Genomic DNA, 24,869 nt, shown 5'->3' with positions numbered 1-24,869 from the left:
AAAAATTCCATAGCCTAATGCTACTTGCGTCTTGCGCAATTTTTAAGTTTCATGCAATTTCAATAGTAGTATCGTGTACACAGGAGAAAAGGACCGAGTTATGCCATCTGAATTTGAATACCTGGGTGCAACAATAGCGTTAGTGGTAATATCACAGTCTAGTATATACAGTCACGAAGCTCAGTACGTAGTAAATATGCATCCATGGATAGTTGCTAATCACTAGGATCGCTACTATCGCCTCATAACAGACAATGCGAAATAGTACCAGCACAGTCTTTTGTTCCAAGTACTCTCACAACTTAAGCTTCGTGTCTGTATATACTAGACTCTGGTAATATGGTTGAGAAAAAAGAAGTTAAAGTTTTGATGTCTGAGACTTACAGCAACAGACTGAAAAATGTATGTATTTGTAACAGAATACATATTGTCAACATTCTGAAGTACGATCACATCAAATTAAACATTTTTTTTTACAAAAATATGGACTATTGAAATTAACGCTGTTCTTGCATAGAAGACATAATGTCCAAATTTTTATGTTGGGACTTTTACATTTTTCTTGTTTACTGAATTATTTGAACATGTTTCATAAATCAGATTCTGATTGAAGTTCTGAATTATCAGTTTGGTCAATGCTATTCACACATTCTTTGTTTAGAACACACCTAACCCAATCACCAATTTCTGGCTTCAGATATTTACACAAAGACAACACATTTTGTTTTTTAAGTAGGAGTTACCCCTGGTTCAGGAACATGACTCAAATTAAGGTCTTGATAACTTTGAAATGGAGAACTATGATTCTACTGGCTTACATTCCTTGACTGATATTTTCTGTATGTACAGATACATACATTTCACCACAATTTCGATGTTGTTTAGCAATATTTCTTTTCCACAATTCTACTGTAGATTTTGTGTTCATTTCTTCCCTTTACATTTACTCTCAACTCAATCAACATTTTCTTCTTTCTAGGTAATGGTTTGTTCATCAATCCCGGTTGTCTTGCTTGGTATAATTATAATGCCGTGCTTGAAGACGAGGATGCAAAAACAGTGTTGCACATGATCTCCTGCCATCCAGCAATGAGGTAATGAAATCATTTTTATGGAGCTGATAACTCATAGTTTTAATAATGCAATGCTTACATTTATGCAATAACAGCATTAGACGCCAAACGCTCTTGTTGCACCCAGGTATTCAATTGGATTGAAAAGTATAGATAATTAAAATTTTGTTGCTCAATTTCATCTCAAAGCACTTGGATACCAATCGTTTATTAATCAATCAACCGTTTATTAATGTCATGAGCAACAATTTGTCGGAATAGACATAAAATATACTAAATTATAAGAGATATAAAATAATATTTGACATAAAATATAAAAGCAGATGAATACATCAATACAAATGAAATAACAATACTGGAATAAATTAATAATAACAATAACTAATACTAATAATAATCGCAATATACATAGTATACAAGTGTTATGTGTCTGTTGAATGGAAGGAGTCTGATAAAAGCTATTGTTATTATTGCTGCTAGAAATGTTAGTTTGCTCAATAGGGACAGCATTCCCTTGCCAGGGTCTATTATTTACGACATTATGAGAGAATTTCATTGCAATTGAGTGAAGTTGCCTGGTATAGGTTACGTATATTCGTGGCTATAACAGTAATGAGAGAGAAAATTGAATTTAGGTCCTTTATGGGAAGCGATCAACTGACTTATGGTGTGACCAAAACTACTTCCGACTTGACAGATTACAGAGAAGGGGGAGCAAAGTTATCATGTTGTCCATCTTACATGTAAGCGAGCGCGCTGCCAATAGAGTGCAGTAACGAACAGCTGACATGAACGTATACACTGCAAACCAATTTGTTGAATACTATGCATTAAAGTCAGTGTACATTATTATTTTTATTATTTTTAGCAGCAGCAGTAGCATAGGTATTTTTAATGCAATATAATATTGTTAGAAAAGCGTGGAAAGAACTGTAAACTGAAAAAAAAAAGTTTAAATTTAATACTATACCTTTACTTTGATGAGTGCCAATATTCGTCCATGTAATATTGTTAGAAAAGCATCTTGCTGGAAAGTATTTATATTTGTTACACTTTTCTCCACTTTTCCCAATTCCCCGGAGTTTCAAGTCTTGAGGACCCTGAGTCATCTTCATCTACACGGTCTTTTTCTTTTCCACTATCGATAACAGTGCTCTTATTAATTTTAATACAAGCAGCAGTTCTTATTACGACTTGCGCCCAAGATAAAAGAGGCCCTCCATTATCTTTTTCCCTCTCAAAATACTCTCTTACATTACACACCATCTCTTGCGTTTGACTCTTCAACGGAACACCTTGTACAATAGGGAATTCTTTGTTCTCCGCCTGTCTTTTCTTCCTTCCGACATTGCACAAGTCTCGCAGAAACTAGAAAATACACATTAGTCACACACTCCACCAATAACAACGAAAATAATAAGTGTAATATAATTTAAACGCAATAATTATCGATACACTGAAACAATAATAAAACTAAACAATATTTTTAATTCACACAACGGACGCGCTAACCAACCAACTCAAAGTCATCCCGAACATTGTATGCACGTGCAACTTGTAAACCTAGACACGGCAACTCCGTCCCGTTACCATGGTTTCACGTGATTGGTTGATTTGAATGGTTGTCATGGTAACATGCTGAAGGCGCCATTTGTCAGGTCGGAAGTAGTTTTGGACGCACCATAACTACACTCATACGAACATACGTATGTACATACAAACATAACCTGTATGGAGGGTGTTGGAAAGAAAAGGCAAAAGATTTTAACGGTAAATAACAGTCATCAAAATAAGCAAGCAAGAAAAAGCAGCTATTAAACATACGGTAGGTCCAAAAAAAGCAGTACCTACGGAGCTACAAAGGCTTTATTGTTGGCACAGTAAGTGTTTTATATGCTGTTCTGTTATTTCAGCCATTTTGTTATAATAAAGAGAACCCGTTGGTTCGAAAATTCCTAATCTGTCGATAGACAGACAGACCCGTTGATGTTATGTCTCAATGCCACTGATAGGCCTCGAATGCTGATAGAGTCATCCGACCTTGGCGTGAGAAGTAAACACATTAAAGTGTGACTTTTTTCTTTCACGTCAGATGTATTGTAGCTGTGTCAGATTCCGACCGCATTGTGTGCAATGGTTGGTTGACACGCATCTTTGGCGCTTCTTGAAAATAACGATTGGGAGGGGGTTGAATTCTGTCTAGGTCGTAGATGTTTCACCGTTTTCTTGCAATATCCTATGTTGTCTTAGATGTAAAATTAAAGCAGCGTTGACCTCTGTATGAGTCATGCTCAGTGGTATAGTGGTTGACTAGTGGAATGGGAAAGTGGTCTGTAACTTCCATTTATGTTTTCATTTTTTGTTTGCCTACGTTTATTATAATTTTTATGCTCAACTATGCCGAAATGTAGTAATTATATGCCTGGCAGTAGCCCTTTAATGGACCTCATTAAAGTACACCTATTCATTAAAGTTCAGGTGTTCCACCAATCAGAAAATACCATTGTAGCAATATGAAAGCGCAAGTATCGATTATTCTCGGATATGCAATCGAAAGACAACTTGTTCTGTTAGTATAATAATTAGCGTTAATTGTAAATAATATTCAAATAAATTCAATTTGTGATCTCGTTTTTCAATGTCTAATTCAATTTCAAGATTATATCAAGATTAATGTTTATTTTACTCTCTAAATTATATCAAGGTCAATGTCGACATTTGTTTCTCGGAAAAAAATCAATACTTTAGCGTCTGCGCAACATCTCACAATTTACGAGGTATTGCATAAGGTCAGTTCCGCTCCTCAGTCTGATAAGAATAACATGAATACTTATTAATAATTTCACGTTAGAAATATGGTCGAGCATAAAAAGTCGTATGAAACTTGACTATAATGGTAGTTAAGACGCTCGTATGAAAATTATGAAACTCGCTTGCGCTCGTTTCATAAACATACTCGCGTCTTAATTACTACCATTATAGGCTCGTTGCATAATGTACTATTGTTTAGGTGAATATTGCTTACTGTCAAAATCCGTAAATATTTTGAACGACATATAATAAAAATACCGGGCTAATGCTTTCAGGCATTTCATGTAGCCTGCATATAGTTAATATCGTTTATTAAGCAATGACGTTATTGCCCGTTCATTATTATTAGGCCGGCATTTACGTCACTCTCCAAGAACCTTTGGACATTATTAAAATGTTGTTAAAAATAATATCATATGACCGAACAGCGACTATTAATAGCTTTGATATCGTTTTAAACAGCAGAGAACATTTATATTACACTTAATAATATGACGATAATGAAACAATTGTGGGAAAGAGAATGGTAAACATAGCAGATATGCTGATATAAAACTTGACCCGCAATTAATTTTCCAGCACAAATCTAACAGTGCCTGCTAAGCATCAAACTGCTGTCTCTCTTACTTGGATGTCTGAATATTAAAATTAATTCCAACACACGTAGCTAGCTCAGCCCACATAGTTAACGTCCCAGTTCCTGCACAGACTGAACGGTTGAGTGGCTGAAATGCGAGCGGGAGTAGATTCCCGCCAGCTCTCATGGGATGCTGACCACCGCACCCACAGCGACTCTCTGCTCCATCGAGTTCGCTGTCCACCGACTGTGGGGACTGTTCCTCTAGGGTAAATCCACGAGAGCGTGAAACTGGTTGCTACGTTGAGGTTGGAGCTACAGCGAAATGACCTGACGACGTGTCCTATCATAAGCTGAATGTAGCTCACTAAAGTTAAGCGAAGCAGATGTTTACTGCTAGGAAAAATAATGCACGTTTAAAAATTAAAATGTTGAAAGTTCGGTGTATAATGGTTTTGGCTTTATTATTTACTGAACGATTGTCAACAACTGATTCTTTCAGGCATATATGTTGAAAATTCCATTCTTCACAATTATTCAAATAACCTTTTGAGTGTCGCGGATCCCCAAAAGTTTTACTTTATTTTGACGAAGTAGGCCTACCTAAAATATTCCGCACAATTTAAGTCTGTAAACATGTTCTACATGTTGCATAATGTAATGAATGACGGGGTTAAGTATAGCTTACAGCAGTAAAATTTTTGGAAATATTCAACATTTTTTTCCTCCATTACTGTATCTTATACAATAATGAAAATTGGTATGTGTAAAACACTATCCTTCTGCTATATGAAAAAAATATATTTACGATTTAGAAAAAATTTATATATATATATATATATATATATTTTTTTTTTTTTTTTTTTCCAAAATTCAAAGTTCACTCTGCAGTGATGAAGCGTTTCCGTCATAACTCATAAACTTCTTAACTTTTTCATGTTCTCTCTCTTTTATTTTATTGCTGAAACTCATGTTTACAATATCATGCTCTTTCAACTACATTCCTTAATAAACAATATTTTTATTTATTCTGTGTTAGATATTTGACCATTTTTTAAATGAATTTATTTTTTATCAGATAATCTATCAAAGGTAGAGAAGTGATTTTGCATCATATTGTACTTATTATCACTGTATAAATACACATAAAAATTCATCACAGAGTGTTGGATACTTTTTGAGGGAAACGCTTCATCTCTGCACAGTGAAATTTGAATTTTATATATATATATATATATATATATATATATATATATATATATAATTTTTTTAAATCGTAAAAACATGTTTCTCATAAAGCTGAAGGACAGTGTTTTGCACATACTATTTTTCGTTATTCTACAAGATACAGTAATGGACGAAAAAAAATGTTGAATATTTCCAAAATTTTACTCCTTTAAGCTGTACCTAACCCCTTAAACGCTCTAAATACTCGTAAATGCAAGCAAGATGAAGACCATGATTTTCGGAAGAAAAATAGAGACGATAAACGCGAGAATTCGAAATGAGATTACAGAACAAGTGGACAGCTTCGAATACTTGGGTCGTACTATAAGTAGTAGGCCTAACATGAGCTGCTGCCAAGAAGTCAAAAGGATAGCAATGGCAAAGGAAGCTTTAAAAAAAAGAAGAGCATCTTCTATGCAACTTGCAAAAATAATTAAGGAATAGATTAGCCAAGTGCTTTGTGTAGAGTGTGGCATTGTATGAAGCAGAAATATGGAATTCACGACAAATTGAAGGGAAACGACTGGAAGCACTTGAGGTGTGAATATGGAAAAGACTGGAGTGGTGTGTAATGGACAGACAAAATAAGAAAAGAAGCTGTGCTAGAAAGAGTTGGTGAAGAAAGAATAAAACTGATAACGAAGGAAAAAACAATGATTCGGTCAGTGACTCAGAAGAAACTGTCAACTGAAAAAAATTCACTGGAAAGAATGGTGAACGCAAAAAAAGTTTGGAGTAGAAGAAAATATCAGATGATAGACAACATTAAATATATAGATCATATGCGGAAACAAAAAGAAAGGGAAGGAAAGAGAGAAGATCGTAGAATGCTGGATTTTGTAGTGAAGGACCTACCCTTGGACAGACAACTATGAATAAATGAATAAATTGGTAGGGATATTAAATATCAGTTGTTGCTCTTGATTACATGAATGTAGGTTTACATTTAGCAGCTAGTCAGTATCTAATTGTTTGTTTGAATTTTTCATATAGTATGTAGACAGTAGGCATACAAAGGTACAGTCAATTATATTTAGCCCTGTTAATGTACCTCAATCGCGCAGATGCTGTAAATTTCATCCCCAACATTGATGTAATCCTGGACCCTGTCAGTGACACTAAACACAGAGTAGAACACAATGTACTGTTCCATTCAATCTCTTGAAATGTATCTGAAATGAATTCACGCAGCTGTCGTACTATGTTTGACTTCTTCCATAAACCGTGGATTCTTTTAATCCTCTACCTTTGGGACACTCGGTATAATCTGAAAAGTAATTTTACTTCATATTACGTCTTTGCTATGAAAAATGAAGCCAGATTTTCAGACTTACTATGATGTCAATAGGATGGTTGATATTGTCTTGCAGCTGCCAGTTTTACGAAGTAGCCTATGGTTCAATTGTGAAGTCGCAATAAAATTCTGACTGAAGTCACTATGTTTTTTTCAATAGCAATAGAGCAGCAAATGTACTACACGTTCAATGTTACATGACCGCCTAGCGTTGTTGTCGTCACTGTCGTTTTATGCAAGACATCGTAGGCGATTAAGGTGAGCGAGGCATTGAGGGGATCAAATCATTCGTGGAGGGGGATGACGCACTCTGTTAGTCAGTGGAATGAACACCGGTCAATTTACAACGGACGAATAGTACAGTACTCACACAAGTCTTTTGGTGTAAATGGTATTAAATATTGTATTGAAATTGGGGAACATTTGAATGCATTGTCGTGAATGCTAGCAAAACTAAAACAGTGTAATTATAGGAAACACGTTCTTGAAACTTGAATTAGACCATTATTGTTGCTGTTCCTCTTTTCCTTTGGCAGGAAAATAATTTTCTGTCACAAGTAGGGAGTTTTCCATCCATTTCTTTATTTAATCACAGGAAGGGATATAGTCCTTTAAATTGAATGTAGGCGCCATTGAGCGTAGTCACACAGTGGCACTTGTTCTTGGTCTAACTAACAAGACTAGCTGTGGCTTATAGTATTTTACCGTAAGCATATGAAATTCTATATATTATTTAATGTACCGAAGTACGTGTGATATTTCCATGCAGATATTCTGCGTCATCATACGACGAAAGAGTAATGGAACGGAGAAAAATTCTCTCCGGCGCCGGGATTTGAACCCGGGTTTCCAGCTCTACGTGCTGATGCTTCATCACCGTTCCATTTCTCTTTCATCGTATGATGACGCAGAATATCTGCATGAAAATATCATATGTACTTCGGTTCATTAAATAATATATATGATATGCGTAAATCACTTCGTGATTTAAGACGGCGCTTATTTCGTCGGATCCCGGCCAACTAGTCACTCATAACGAGTGCACCTCAGCACATGTGTGGACTTCAGTCCTACGTTCATAGACATCTATGACGTAGTGCAGAGGGCGGCCACTAGAGGGAACCTAAGAGTTGGAACTTAAAACTGAGACGATTCTGTCCGACGCCGGGGTGGCTATCCGGTGTGGCTTAGTGGATAAAGCATCAGCACGTAGAGCTGAAAACCCGGGTTCAAATCCCGGCGCCGGAGAGAATTTTTCTCCCTTCCATTACTCTTTCATCGTATGATGACGCAGAATATCTGCATGGAAATATCATAAGGTACTTCGGCACATTAAATAATATATATGATATGCGTAAATCGCTTTGTGATTTAAGACGGCGCTTATTTCGTCGGATCCCGGCCAACTAGTCACTCATAACGAGTGCACTTCAGCACATGTGTGGACTTCAGTCCTACGTTCATAGACATCTATGACGTAGTGCAGAGGGCGGCCACTAGAGGGAACCCAAGAATTGGAACTTAAAACTGAGACGATTCTGTCCGACGCCGGGGTGGGTATCCGACGTGGCTTAGTGGATAAAGCATCAGCACGTAGAGCTGAAAACTCGGGTTCAAATCCCGGCGCCGGAGAGAATTTTTCTCCGTTCCATTACTCTTTCATCGTACATGAAATTCTGCCAATATTTTTTTCACCAGTAATCCTGGAATGGGTGCCCGTAAAGCTGTGAGGGAAAATACGTTTTCTGTGTCAAAAACTGGAGGTCCCAAACGATTAAAATAGATTATTGTTATGATGATGGTTACCTTTTGCTTCTCTCTGTCACAATGAAACAAGATTCGCTAAGAGTGAAAACGTTTGTCATACTGTGGGAAATTAAAATATATTCAGAGTTTAAATTCAGATTTCCATTTCAACAGAAAGTCTGTTTCACCGCAGAATATTAAACATACAACTTTTCCGGGTAGATAATGGAAGACTACCTCCGAACAAGTAAGAAATGTTGCGTGTTAGAGCTCTTGAGTACTTCTGTATTTGCATCATTCCACCCAGTTGTAAGTTTTCAATGTTAGTTATGAAAATTCACGAGACGAGGCGAAGTCTGAACTATAAAACATCGTGGCTTCCCAGTCTAGAGTTCATACAGGAAGTTGTAGAAACTTCAAATAAAATACATTTCCATAAAACCTATTTTCGAGTATAGAATACAGGTATGTTGGACTATGTAAATTATTCAGTTTGCAGACAAAAGTATTGATTCATAAAGTAAGTACCATACAATTTGTGTGTTCATCTTACATCCGCAGTCAGTCATTTATCTTTTTAGTCATTTTCATATTTCTGGTTTGTATCAATAAAACCAAGTGCAGTGCTTTTAAAATAAAGACAAAGTATAAAGCATGGGTGTCCAAACGCCTGTAGAACCAGGAGATATTGCACGTCAAGCATGCTCTGCTAAGGTCAATAACTTTCCATATAAAATAGGAAAAAACGACCCTAAAGAATGTGCGCTGCGGGTTGCTTACGCCAGGAGTTACGTCGTATGAGTTACAATTGGACATCTATGGTATAAAGCATAGTCATTAGCAGGGAAAGGATTTATATGTAAATACATATTTACTTATAAAGCTAATATAATTTATATTTTGCATTATCTTTATGTTTCACAATGTGTAGGGTTGAAAAATCCTACTTTTATTTTCCATATTTTTCCATATTTTAGAGTTTAGTACATATTTTCGTTAATTTCCATATATTTTCCATATTTCATATAAAACAGTCCATATTATATTAGGTTTAACAATAAAACAAAACAAAATTCCATTAACTTTTAAAAATACATTTCAACAATAGAGATTTAAACACATGTTCAGTAATCCCTTTAACATCAGAGTTATTTGAAAATTAGCAGTCCTATCAACAATGGGAAAGTAAGTTACAAAACTGTATTAATTTAATTTAAAATTTTTAACAGACTTCAGTTGTGCAGCTCAACAGTTAAATGCCAGTCAGAGTACACATAGGTTCAGTTTTGTAAATCATACTATAAAGACGGTAAATATGCCAAAAGTACGTCATTCAGTCAATTTAAAATCAAAACTAACAAGTTACATTTCAGAATTTAAAGAAGATGGTTTATCAACTGACAATAAAATATTATTTTGTAATTTGTGTCAGTGTGCAGTATCATCTACACAAAAGTTCCTGGTGCAACAACACATTACAACTAGTAAACATCAGGCCAACAAACAACTAAATTCCAAGCAGAGACAATTGTTTTTAACACAACCAACAACATCGAATGTAAGATCTGAGTTTAACATCGACCTGTGCCGTTCTCTCATCTCTGCTGATATTCCTCTCTACAAACTAAAGAATAAGGTCTTCAGGGAATTCCTTGAAAAATATACTCAACATACAATCCCGGATGAGTCGACACTTAGGAAGACGTATGCTCCATCCATCTACGATGAGACAATACAGAAGATAAGAGATGAAATTAAAGATAGTTCAATTTGGGTTTCCATTGATGAGACTCCCGACAAAGAAGGTAGACTTGTTGGTAATGTAGTTATCGGTTTGTTAAGTGAACAATATTCTGAACGAATTCTTTTACATTGTGATGTTCTAGAAAAGTGCAATAACAAAACTATAGTTAAACTGTTCAACGAAGCTATGGGTATCCTGTGGCCAAAGGGTATTATGTACGATAATGTGTTATTCTTTATTAGCGATGCTGCCCCTTATATGGTCAAAGCTGGACAAGCATTATCTGTTGTATATCCTAAATTGACTCATTTTACTTGTGTGGCGCATGCATTTCATCGTGTGGCAGAAGTGGTCAGAGACAATTTCCCTAAAGTAGATTTGTTGATTTCATCAGTGAAAAAAGTATTTCTCAAAGCTCCCAGTAGAGTTAACGTGTTGAAAGAAATGTACCCTGAAATTCCATTGCCACCAAAGCCAATTTTAACTAGATGGGGTACATGGCTAGAAGCAGTTGAATATTATGCCGAACATATAGACTCTATTAACAATATTCTCCTTGCATTGGACTCTGAAGATGCAGTCTCAATTGATACTGCGAAAACAGTTACCTGTGACATAAGTGTGAAGAATGACTTAGCTCACATTCAGCATACATTTTCATGCATCATAAAAACGCTCAAAAGTCTCCAAAATAGGCACCTTTCACTATCTGAAAGTTTTGAAATTATAAATAGTACTGTGGAACAACTGAATCGTGGTAGAGGTAAAGTTGCAGATGCAGTAAGAGCTAAGGTGGACACTGTACTTTCAAAAAACCCTGGATATGAAGAACTACAAAAGGTTGTTGCTGTGATGAGTGGTGAATCAACAGTGAAGATTAACTTGGACTTATCCCCAGCAGACATTGTGAAATTGAATTATGTACCAGTTACTTCTTGTGACGTCGAACGCTCTTTTAGTCAGTATAAATCTATCCTCAGAGACAATAGAAGAAGATTCACTTTTCAGCACTTGAAAGAAATGTTTGTAACCTATTGTTATGGTAACAGACAATAAAAATTGTGTTTTGTTGAAACTACATTGGAAGATAAGGTACGTCCATTATATTTTTTGTTTAGTTTGATTAAAATGTACCAATATTTAACGTACATAGTCATTTTTTTTATAATTTTAAGTCCATATTTAATTCCATATTTTGGTAAAAATCCATATTTAATTCCATATTTTGGTAAAAATAACTACATATATATTTACATATTTCATATATTTTTAGTCCATATAAATCCGTTCCCTGGTCATTAGCCTATATGATTTATTAATGTTATAGTCTGCCTCATTTCCTGGCGTTGGGAAAGCAGAAAAAGTTCTCCTTTCTGTTTGTCGATCTCGCCAATGTTTCTGCCAGATGCTTAAGATACAACAGCTTATTCTTTTAAGTCCATCTATTGTCCCATGCATATATGTCTTTCTTTCTCTTGAGAGTTAAATAAAATCTATTACAAAATCTTAATTTTTCTTTACTTTAGCCTACTTATTTTACGAAGGAGCGAGTTCCGTCAGCCCTGCGAAAATGTGTCAACGGGCTTATTGTCAGCCCTCAGCGATAGAGATACGCTATAAATAATCCTAACGGTCACCATAATTTACATATCATACTTGCGTTTTCCCCTACACTTTTACAAAATTCATCGGTCCAATGTCTGGAGCATTGCACAAAGAATGCTGTGATCTCCATGGCCTTATTTCGTAAATATGATCGTATATCAGATAACGGGTGATAGGTTAAGGTTGACAATTATTTATTTATTTATTTATTTATTTTTGTTTCATAGAGCTTACTTCCGCCACGAAAACAGTTGAAAGTTTTGTGAAGTGTCTTGACAATTTTTTTTTAATATTTTGCAGGCAAATTTCACATATTTATGATCTTTTACATTTTTAATTTACGAAACAACTATCCAAGCAATTCTCAATTCTTTAATCTATAACTGCACTTAATTTCCGAATCATCTTTATGGGACAGTTCCTGATTCTTATACCACAATCACCCTACAATTCAAGTGACCTCATATTTTGTTATCTGCCATAACGTATATTGTGTGAGTTAAAACGTTATCACATTTAGGTTAAAAATGATGTTTACGCAGTGTTATTGCATATTGAAGATTAATTTTAGTATGTGTATTTTTGTATAAATATCTTAAAATGTCGGTTTTCGACTTTTTAAAACAAAATATTAGCTCAGAACATCATGTTATATAATAATAGAACAGCGACCGAATGACAGAAGCCATATTTGAGGTGAAAGAAGGTCTGTTTCGTGTCTTCTTGAAAAATACTTCCACATTTTATAGTGTTTTTACCGTTTCAGTATTTCTGTATCACACATCGCTTGTCTGCTCTGATTTTAGAATGATATATAACTGATATTTACTCCATTTAAATGGAATATTCACTCCAAACATTCTATCAGCATGTTAAACTCCAAGCGCTTAGGATTCCTTTGTTCCTGAATAATCATTGCTTTATTTCCTATAAGCAATATTGAATTGTTTGTAAGGGAGTTGGGAGTGAACAGTTGTTTATGAAGCGATAGTACGGTTAAATTTGTCAAGTCGACAGCTTCAATCAGCCTAAGAATCGGTTAGCGTTACCATAAACAAAACACAATGAGAACGCAACTTGGCTGTCAAGATACTCCCATACTTTTCTATATTAATCACAGACTGAGCAGTGAGCTCTATTTACTAAACTGGAGACACCACCGCAATGCTCTTTCCTGTCTGAAAGGTTGACTGTTGGTGAGGGTATTGCTCTCTTTTTCTAACTAATGTGTTTCAATGAGTCTCTCGTGAGGTTCATGTTGCACATGCGCAGTAAGCAATAAAATACTGTTATTGTGTACGATAGTACTTATTCATTGCAAGAGAGACAAGGACAAGACTACGTTAGAAAGAGATAGCTATACGCTCAGGCACTCAGCATTCGCGTCACACATTTTAAAGCTTTGAGTTGTGCCTCCTGTTTAGTATAGAGCTCACTGAAACTGAATGTACTAAACCTCTACGGTGGCTGAGTGGTCAAACCTCCAGCCTGTCACGTAGGCGATCCGCATTCGGCATCATTGAAAAATCAATAGTGACACTTGTGGCGGACAAGGTCGCCGTTGGGGTTTTTCTTGGGGTTCTCCCATTTTTCCCCATTGTAAAATTCCTTTCCAGAACGAAAAATTATATTTGTTTGGATCAAACGTCTGCACATTTGAATGAATTTTAGCTTTGTCGTTTAATTATTTATTATCATAAAAAGTACTCTACACTGCTCTCAAAAATTCACTGAGCATAGATTATTGGGAATTAAATCAGTAGCTTTCCCAAAACATGCCATGAAGTGTTTTTTAACCTCCTGAGTCCTGAGTAATTTCTTGTTTTATTTTTGAAGTTCTATACAATTCTACACTTCAAACACAGTCACTGAAATGAGGAAGAATCTTAAAAAATTCTGCAGGTTACAGTTAGAGAACAATGACATGTATACCCATATTATATTATACTTCGGATCTCTGCACATAGGCTTACATCTTATATCATATTGTTTTACCCTTAAAATATAACGTTTACTGTATACTTACTTCGTAAGCATGTCCTACGGTGCCTTGGCGTTGAGTTGCTGGTCGCCATTTTCATGTGCAAATAGGTGAAACGCGCATGACAATGATTGAATCGATCTTCTTGTGCTTCCCGTAAGTCCCAAGAGATGTCAGGAGCTTGACAGGCACAGAAAAGAAGTGATCGATAACGATTCCACCTAATGGAAAATTTGAAACTAAATGCATGAAGTATGGTATACTATACTCCAAAACCCAGGAGGATATGAATCAATCTTTTCTCGAAACGGAAGCAAAACGAGCAAAATTGTATTAAACTCAAAGAATAATCCCCTAAAATTAATGACATTTCTTACGGTTCATTCTGTATATATTCTTTACTTTCCCTGAACGTAACAGTCCTTGTCAATTTGAATTTGAATTGTTAAATTATATCCTTCGGGAAGAGAGTTCCAGAAATACATTACAAATCCAAAATCATGAACCTAATGCACAGGAATCGGTGGAAAAACTTAATGAAAGAAGCTTAATACGTGACAAGAGAAAGAGAAAAAAGTCTTCCAACGTATCTCTTCTGACGATGAACAGTTTTTTTTGTGTCAGGATAGAACCTTTCTGTCATACGTGGTAATAAAAAGGTAGAATCAATGCTGCCATTTATCTACGTCAAGAATTCCAGGCAAGTAGAACTCTTTTTCTTTCTCAAAAATTAAAAATTTCATTTTGCTTTTTTCCTCCGGCCTCTAATCTAGTAACAATACCTTGACAAAAAACAACATTCCGTTCAAGACACACGCCGAAAGGCTCTGCGGTCTAAATGTTATTTCATTTTTGCAAGAGAGAAGTGAATATTTGTTGCTTTTACAAAAGAAGAAAGAAATGTTGTTTAGTATTCCGTCCGCTTAACACAATTCCTCTCTCGCCACAGGCTAGTGGGCGGGTGATGGAGAGTGGAATAAAGTGGATGGACTCAGCTCACTTCCCTTGCTTTCCTTGTCTCTATCTACAGTTACGTAAATGCGATTCTATGACTTCACTGCCGTGTTTCTTTTCATTGAAAAAGATTCTTAACTTGGTCGTTGAATTGTGTACTGTATTAAGGAACATTAAGATTAAATTTCTTAATTTTGTTATTACTAACGATAGGTCTATAGGTCATGTTAGATTCTAAAAAGTTAAATATGTTCCCCTGACAGTTGACCTTGCTACTACGGCCATATATGAATTGTTGTCATCGTACTATTTCTGAGGATGGTGTGATGAAGCACCGAAACAGCTGTAAGCCGCACAGACTTACATAATTAACACGAATAAGTCCGCTAGTTAATCAATTATTTATATTCAAGTGTTAAAAGTAGCGTACGCAAGATTCAAAATGTAATAATTCTCTTCCTCAACCTCCTCCTCCTCCTCCTCATTATCATCATCCAATCATCATTATCATTCTTATAAACTCATCATCATTATTTCTCTTTATCGTAATCTCCCTCATGCTCGTTTTCCTTGTCCTCATCCTCATCTTTTTCCTCCTCCTCTTCATTTCCTACTTTTTTCTTCATTTCCTCCTCATCTTTCTCATTTCCTTCTCTCTCTCCTCCATTTCTTCCTTCCCTTTTTCTTGCTCTCCATTTCTTCCACCACTTTCTTCTCCTGCTTCTTCAAATTTTCTCTTCCCTTTTGGTCCTATTTTCCTCCATCTACTGCTTTCTTCCTCTTCTTTTCCTGCTCCTTCTACTGCTTCTTTCCACCTTTCTCCTACGGATTCTTGTCCCAATTTGTCATATTTTTTCTCTTTATTTCGTCTTTATTTTCTCCTCCTTTCTTTTTCTCACTTCCCCTCCTTCTCATTTACTTCATTTTCATTTTCCCCTCCTCCTATATATAATTTTCCCTCTTCTTCCTTTCCCCGTTATTCTCCTCGTTTTTCTATCCCTCCTCATTTTATCCTACTCCTCACTTCCTCCTTATTTCTTCCTTCTTCTGTTCTTTTCTTCTCGTTTTCTTCCGTCTTCCTTCATCATCCTTTTCCTACTCATCTTCATTTTCGCTTGCCCCTTTGTTCTTTTCTCCTCCTCCTCCTAATTTTTCCTTTTCCTTTCCCCGTTATTCTCCTCCTTATTCTCCTCGTTTTTTATCCCTCTTCATTTTCTATATTCCTCTCTTCTTCTTTATTTCCTCATTTTCATTTCCTGGTTCTTCTCATTTCTTCCTTGCTTTGCTCCTTTTTTCTTCTACTTTTCTTCCTCCTTTCTTCATCAGCATTATCTTACTCATCATCATTTCCGCTTGACCCTTCTCTTTTCTTTTCTCCTCATCATATTTTTCGCCATTTTCTCCTACTTTCCTCTTTCTTTTCCTGCGCCTTTCCTCCTCCTATTTCCTCCTCTTTTTCTTATTTTTCTATTCCTTTTTTTCTCATTTTCTCCTCATCCCCTTCTCCTCCTACTTCTTTTCTCTTCCTTATTTCCTCCTCCATCTCTTTCGTCTTTCTTCCCCTCCTCCTTCCCCATACTTTCACCCCCTCATCAGTATAATCTCCGTTGTCGTTCTTATCATGATCAAAATTCATGTTGTCGTCAGATTTCTCTATCTATCCCTCTATCGTCTTCCTCACATTCAATGTCGTCATTCTCATCTTCGTAATTTTTCCGTTATGGTCATTACCAAAGCATCATCTTTATCATTACGTCATCGGTTTCAAATTACTTCTTAATGTGTTAAATGTACTGTATTAATGTACTGTTGTTGTTTGTGTTACCTTCCAGTATTTGTGGTTGCTTTCGGTCGGTTGATACGCTTTAATTCGCTAAAACGTGTAACTTCATTCTTTAGATGTGTTCAGTTCGAAGTGTTCGGTCTTCTTACCGCTCCCATTTCACCGTTGTGCCTTTATCACCGCATCATTGATTTTGTAAGTTTTTGTACATGATAAAAATATCAAGTAATTACGCTTGCAACTGGGGAATATATCCAACAACAATTAGATTGCTCTGAACGCATACACTCTCTTTAATCAAACTGTTTTCAATATTACTTAAGTGTAATTTCATACGTGGAGTAGGCCTAATCAGATAACAGATTCAAAAGATAGACTAACATAACGATCTAAGAAAAGAAAGAAAGAGATGGGATGTCTGTAAGGACAGACCTGTGGAAAGAAGAAGTCTTTTTAGGTGGAAATCCTTGCAAGCAAAGTCATAGAGCAGGTCTAACTGTATGCTGTCTTGGAAACTTTCTCACTGCTGTATTTTGGTGTGAGGGAGCTCGTCCTATTGGAAAACTTTTTATCCACCTTCGCACCGTCTTTATAATACAAAGTTTTGATCTCAGTGTCACCAAGTCTTCTTTTTCGTGCAGGGAACCCAAAGCAAAAACTCTATACTTGCACTATCCTAGCAAGGAGATTACGTGCAGGGGAGTATCCTAATGGCGCCTGATTATTCGATTCACGGTACATCCATCAATCTGTCTGCTGAGTTTAAAAATATCGAATATGTATCTAAGTGCGGTGGCATGTGCCGTTTTGGAAATTTACCAAAATTATGTAAGATATGCTGATGAAATATCAATTCCACGAAGTTTGCGCGGTATAAGCTGTGCTTGGCACTGAATTCGAAACATGAAACACACTACGTAAACAGGAAAGACGAGCAGAAATTTAGAACATTTTAGAATTTTTACGGCTAATACCTATTCAGAAAGCGTAACAGAACTCATCTCATCCTGTTGTTCAACTTTTCTTATTTTCACGACGTTGTGAACGCGCCTATCACCTTGTTCTACTTCCTTGGTAAATTTCATTTAAAATGGAACTAACAGACTGCACATTTAAAATCTGCACCTACCTACACTTCAGTACAGTGAAACCTCTCCTTACGGAACCTCAAAGATACGGACACTCCTCGTATAAGGACAGATTTTTATATTCCAACTGGAATAATATAAATTTAACTCTCGTTTACGGACACTCTCAGACACTGACACGGATAGCATTTTCACAGTCCTATAGCTTGCTTTAACTCCTGAGTGCGGACAGAACTTGGATTTCAAGACCTAATGTGTTACAATAATGGAAAATTAAGTTTTGAGAATTGTACAATAATTCCTTAACATGAAAGAAGACAATAAGGGTCTCGTAGGTTACCACTAGCCCAGCTGGCTACCCCTTGTTAGCTGGAAGCGGGTGGATAAACAAAGCCATAAAATTTAACCTGTCTAATGTGTCCAAGGTTTCCGCGATCGTGAAATTGTATTCGACACATGATAGGGTTAATAGGATTATTCCCTTCACTTCAATCAGTTGTACTATTTCGAGAGACATGGCACCTGAACGTAAAGGTTAATTTGAAAACTGTAAACTACAGTACTGCATAACTGTAGACCTAGAATAAAATTGCATGGCACAGTATGTATTTTCCTTTTTCGGTCTTACCTATTGTAGTTCAAAGTTGCAAAGAATTTACTTTAGTACTGTAGACTGTTTTTAGAATTTAAAGTACAGTAATACATTTCATTTAAAGCGTGAAGGGATATATAATGCATATTATAAATTTACTGTTAGATTGGGGAGACTGTCGACCTGGTTGGCGAGTTGGTATAGCGCTGGCCTTCTATGCCCAAGGTTGCGGGTTCGATCCCGGGCCAGGTCGATGGCATTTAAGTGTGCTTAAATGCGACAGGCTTATGTCATTAGATTTATTGGCATGTAAAAGAACTCCTGCGGGACAAAATTCCGGCACATCCGGCGACGTTGATATAACCTCTGTAGTTGCGAGCGTCGTTAAATAAAACATAACATTTAACATTTGGGGAGACTCCCTCCCAATAAAGGACATCTCCTAGATGCGGACAGATTGTTACGTCCCTTCGATGTTCGTAAATGAGAGGTTTCACTGTACACCATTTAAATAAAATTACAATATTCTCCACGGTCTACTCATATACCCAAAGATCCTACACATTCAATATGACGTAGATTCCTAAATGTTAAAGAGTGTATAAATAAACTTAAGAAAAATACTTCTTAACTGAGTTAAATGACACAAATTTTTAATGACTTTTGAATAACCCTATGAATATCAAGTTTATTTGGGGCTTTACATGGATTCCAAGAGCAGAACCAAAGGAGAGTTTCGATACACAGAGTTCCAGAGATGATAGAAATTAGATTCTAAGAATTTTTTACAGGAGAATTAAAAATACGACAGAGACAAATCTCCCAGGATTTCATTTCAATTATATGTAAGTCGCTGGCCTTTCTTTTTCTATTCTCTCTGTCTCATTTCCATTGAATTCTCCGACTGACATCAGAGAAATTAAGGCTATTGTCTTCTGCTCCACAAAAGGATGACCCGGGAAACATTTACAATGAAGGGATTTTTATTTGGCGGTGCATTGCAAGAACCACACATCCAATATAAAGCAACTGACGCAGGAAGAGCAGGGCAATCATTTTGCTTCGAGCAGATTGTTTTTAGTAATGGCGGCTATTATCTCTCTGTTGGAAAGAGGCCAGGTCCCGTGTTTTGTATCGTTGTTAAGTGATGCTTGGAATTTACTAGATCCCGATCTAGAAAGTGTAGCGAACTGTGGAAGAAGGTGCAAGTCGGGTCTCAAAGAGTCATTTCCTCATCCTGTAGCCAAGATAAGCTCCAGCAAATGGAGGCCGGGAGTTTGCTGCAGAGTGAGGGAAGTTATCCAAATTGCTTGTCTTGTACGACCATACAAGTTCGGAGGCCGCAACGATTCGATCCTTTATAGCGGGGAAGCCATGAATTTTTAGGGCTATAGACCTTATAAGGTATAAAAGAGGGAGGAAAAAATGCAATCGAATTCCTGATCTTGTCGCCGATGACTCAGGATGAAAAGAAACCTCATTCGATCAGTAACAATCGAGTTTTTGGAAGATTTCTTACAAATAATGTACGGTTCCCGTCCTTAAGTATCCCACAAACGCCACGATTGAACCAAAATGCTTTCAAAGAAACCAGCGCGATAACCACAACAAGAGCACCGCAGACCTGTAGTCGAATGTTCTCGAGTGCAGACGCCACCGCAGCCCTCTGTAAGCGGTTTGAGGAATTACATCCGTCGGCTTAGAGTCTGACGGTCCCAGCGAATTTAGATGAAGTTTATGGCATTGTTTTGCGGGACGGTAGGTACCTTACCTTTGTTGCCAATTATAGATCATATTTATAGAAATAATAAATAGCTACTCCACTATAATAATAATAATAATAATAATAATAATAATAATAATAATAATAATAGCCCCTAGTAATAATAATAACAATAATAATGATAATAATAATACTTACTTACTTACTTACTTACTTACTTACTTACTGGCTTTTAAGGAACCCGGAGGTTCATTGCCGCCCTCACATAAGCCCGCCATTGGTCCCTATCCTGAGCAAGATTAATCCATTCTCTATCATCATATTCCACCTCCCTCAAATCCGTTTTCATATTATCCTCCCAACTACGTCGCGGCCTCCCTAAAGGTCTTTTTCCCTCCGGCCTCCCAACTAACACTCTACATGCATTTCTGGATTCGCCCATACGTGCTACATGCCCTCCCCATCTCAAACATCTTGATTTAATGTTCCTAATTATGTCAGGTGTAGAATACAATGCGTGCAGTTCTGTGTTGTGTAACTTTCTCCATTCTCCTGTAACTTCATCCCTCTTAGCCCCAAATATTTTCCTAAGCACCTTATTTTCAAACACCCTTAACCTATGTTCCTCTCACAAAGTGAGAGTCCAAGTTTCACAACCATAAAGAACAACCGGTAATATAACTGTTTTATAAATTCTAATAATAATAATAATAATAATAATAATAATAATAATAATAATAATAATACTTACTTACTTACTTACTTACTTACTTACTTACTTACTGGCTTTTAAGGAACCCGGAGGTTCATTGCCGCCCTCACATAAGCCCGCCATTGGTCCCTATCCTATCCATTCTCTATCATCATATTCCACCTCCCTCAAATCCATTTTAATATTATCCTCCCATCTACGTTGCGGCCTCCCTAAAGGTCTTTTTCCCTCCGGCCTCCCAACTAACACTCTATATGCATTTCTGGATTCGCCCATACGTGCTACATGCCCTGCCCATCTTAAACATCTTGATTTAATGTTCCTAATTATGCCAGTAGAAGAATACAATGCGTGCAGTTCTGTGTTGTGTAACTTTCTCCATTCTCCTGTAACGTTATCCCTCTTAGCCCCAAATATTTTCCTAAGCATCTTATTCTCAAACACCCTTAACTTATGTTCCTCTGTCAAAGTGAGAGTCCAAGTTTCACAACCATACAGAACAACCGGCAATATAACTGTTTTATAAATTCTAACTTTCATATTTTTCGACAGCAGACTGGATGATAAAAGCTTCTCAACCGAATAATAAGAGGCATTTCCTTTATTTATTCCGTGTTTAATTTCCTCCCGAGTATCATTTATATTTGTTACTGTTGCTCCAAGATATTTTAACTTCTCCACCTCTTCAAATGAAAATTTCCAAGTATTTATTTCCAATAATAATAATAATAATAATAATAATAATAATAATAATAATAATAATATACTAATAATTTGAATAAATGGCTATAGGCCTACCAAAGTTAGTTTATTCTTTGGCCTTATTCCCAATTTCGAGACATTCCATGGATGGTGTGAACGATATGCGTACAGTATGATTATTTAGTCCTGATAGTCGCCGGCGATATGCGACTGGGTCAGGCGAGTCCATTTAGTTACGCCAAGGGGTGTTTGGGTTATTCACTCGCCCGCCTCTGGAGTGATAGGATGTCATGCGTGCGGTAGAGCGGTATGTTTCTAGTACAGTTAAGCTGTACTGCATTCCTTCACCGACCGCTCGCCCTTATCTCTAATCCGGAACACTCCCCACTCCTCCTATTACTCCCCCTCTTTCGCGTCGCTGAGCTGTCAGGACTAAATAATCGGTTTGTACTTCAACTATAACTGATCTTTCATTGCAATAGCGCCTAAATATCGTTTCGATCCTTAGCCCTATAACAAAATATATTTGCTTTTCCATTGTCTGTACTCCTCGATCTTTGCATTTCGAATCTTTTATCATCCTGAAAAATAAACGTTTAGAAAATATTTTTGTCGCTTCATAGTGTTCTGACCAAGGGCAGGTCTTTCACTGTAAACCCAGCATTCTCCAATCTTTACTATTTTTCACTTTCTTCTTAGTCTCCGCATATGATCCTTATATCTTATTGTATATCATCTGATAATAACTTCTTCTGCCCCGAACTTTTCTTCCATTCGGCTTCTGTTTTTGTGTGATTCGTATTTGATTCTAACAACATTAATATGTATTCCACTATGTTTATTTTTATTTTATGAGGTAAAGTTTTATGTAATCACCTCTTTTGATCTTATTATGTACCTAAATCGTACCAGTATGTAATTACTTAATTCCGATCCAGTTGTATGTTCAACTATGTAAGCAAGTTTTAATCCTGGTTGAGTGTAAGAGAAGGCCTTACGGTCTTAACGTTGCAGGGTTAAATAAAACCGTTGTTTTTGTTGTTATTATTATTATTGTTGTTATTATTATTATTATTATTATTATCATTATTATTATTATTATTCACCATTTCTTCCAGTGCAAAACTGTTGCTTCAAATAGTCTCTTTATTCCTCTCTCTCAGAATCTCACGCTTACAATTGTGAAATCTCGAAAAAATTAAAGCTGGTTTCACGTCTTGCGTTATGATATACTGTGCAAATTAGGCTATAATTCCACCTAAATATTTATGAATGCTGAAAGAAACTTTTACAAAAATTACATTTTATCTGACAGCATTGGATTAGAAATAAAAATTAGTCATTGGTGGAGATTGTTAAGTTATTTAAATTATATATATATATATATATATATATATATATATATATATATATATATATATATATATATATATATATATATATATATATATAACTTAACTATGCTAATATTTAAATTTTGATGTAGTTTTATCTGATTGTCTAGTTTGGATGTCATATTATCATTTGAATTCTAGTGAACTCTCGTGTTATCTTTTGGTTTCTTCATCATATTCTGGTTTCCTGTTAAGGTGAGAAGTGTTCATGACTGGTAGTGTTTTATGGAAGAGAGTGTTTTTGTGTAACAGGACGTAATTTGTTATATATCTGGTTCGAAATGTTGTTCTCTACGTATGTGGCGGTACTTAATGCTGATGTTAGAAATGAGACAGATCGTCTGACGACGTATGTGCAACATTTGTCAACATTACAAGATTGATAGATCTAAAACCTAGCACCTACTCGGAGTTTACTTATTTCAGAGCACAAGATCTGAAACTGAATACAGTTGCTCAGTGACAAATGACATCCCGAAGGGAACCAGAACGCGTGCGAGCTTTTATAATCTATACCAGTCTAACACTTTCAAACACGCAATAGGCCTACTGATACGAATAGAGAAAAATTTAAGGAACAACACAGTTAACGTCATTCAGAAAAACAGCGTCTTTTTGTGACTGATGCTTCTAGGTCGTGAATAGGTGTGTGTTGGAATCCTGCTTGTGTTGAATATTTGAATAGGTTTTCTTTAGTAATTCCCCAGCTGTAAAGCGAATATTAAGGCTGATTCACAATAAACCGGGATCGGAAACGACAACGAGAACGACAACGGAAATGTTAAATACATCTACTGCGTGTTCAGTTCAAAGTGTGTCATGGCTCGCTGTATGCCGTCATGTGGCTAGCCGATGAGCCTAGAGAATTCAATCTTTCTACACTTCCACAGAGGCGTATTACTTATGTGCCAGAGAAGTTGCCTGGCAAGTACGGCGTTCATTCTGAAGAGTACTTACCGATACGTACGGTGACGCTGGTAGTGGCAGGAGTGTAAACTGTTTGGAAACACGTATTGAGGTGAGTTTTTTCTTGTTGTCGGGATATGTGGAGAGGGTTAAGACGATTACTTACGTATTTGTTGACATTAACTTCGACGGTCAACATGGACACGGAGCATTTGTTTCGTATTGTGGAATGTTGCCGTACGCAACCGATGATAACAAATACCCTGCGTACGACTTGCCAACGAAAAACACAGTTCGAAAGAGTTTATGGTAGCACACAGACAGTAGAGACCGCCATCTGTTGCTACGACGTTCAAGTTATATCGTACACGTTCTCAAGTTCAGATTAAAAGCCTTGATTAATAGGCTACTTCTCTGACATAAAAGCTGAAACTCGCTTCAAATCGCTGACTCACAACAGTGACGTCATGACACACTTTGAAATGAACACCCAGTATTTTAACTATTTCCGTTCTCGTTCTCATTGCCGTTACCGTTCTCGTTTTCGTTGTCGTTACCGTTCTCGGTTTACTGTTATTAGGAATTACCTCACTGATGGCGCTCACATATAAGATGGGGTGTTTGAAGTGAGCTACTTCTAAACAAAATAACCATGTTAAGTGTAACAAACCTATATTTTAAACTTCTCAACACTTTAACGAGGCGGTGGTCGCTATATCAATATTTTGCTAGGGATCGAATTAAAATGATAATCACATAAAAAAGGAAAAGGGTTGCAAGTTTGTCCCTTTATCTAGGTCACTTTATTAGTGTTTGCTGTTACCTGATAAAAGAATATTCTTCGAACAGTACACTGTACTTTGTAGAGAAAATGTTTCTCAGGATAACAGCTCAGTTAAGGCTGATTCATAATAAACCTGGAACGGAAACTACAAGGAGAACGAGAACGGAAATATT

General features: G+C 36.3%; 1 protein-coding gene across 16 annotated transcripts in view; it reads left to right on the top strand.

Moving 5' to 3' along the window:
- The first annotated feature begins 1,072 nt into the window (after positions 1–1,072).
- The window catches only part of nrm (neuromusculin), a 1,323,427-nt gene continuing 1,299,630 nt past the window's right edge, over positions 1,073–24,869 (top strand). For 12 of the 16 annotated variants that reach the window (XR_011335314.1, XR_011335315.1, XM_069842000.1 and 9 more), the window contains exon 1: positions 1,074–1,094. The gene's annotated coding sequence lies outside the window, so the exon portion shown is untranslated. Of the gene's footprint in view, positions 1,095–24,869 lie in introns of all 16 variants that reach the window. The other 4 variants (XM_069841993.1, XM_069841991.1, XM_069841992.1 and 1 more) reach the window with 1 other exon arrangement.

This window comes from Periplaneta americana, chromosome 12 (assembly GCF_040183065.1).
Source record: "Periplaneta americana isolate PAMFEO1 chromosome 12, P.americana_PAMFEO1_priV1, whole genome shotgun sequence".
NCBI lineage: Eukaryota > Metazoa > Arthropoda > Insecta > Blattodea > Blattidae > Periplaneta > Periplaneta americana.
Note: the sequence above shows the minus strand (reverse complement) of the source record. Positions and strands in the feature narration are given on the sequence as shown.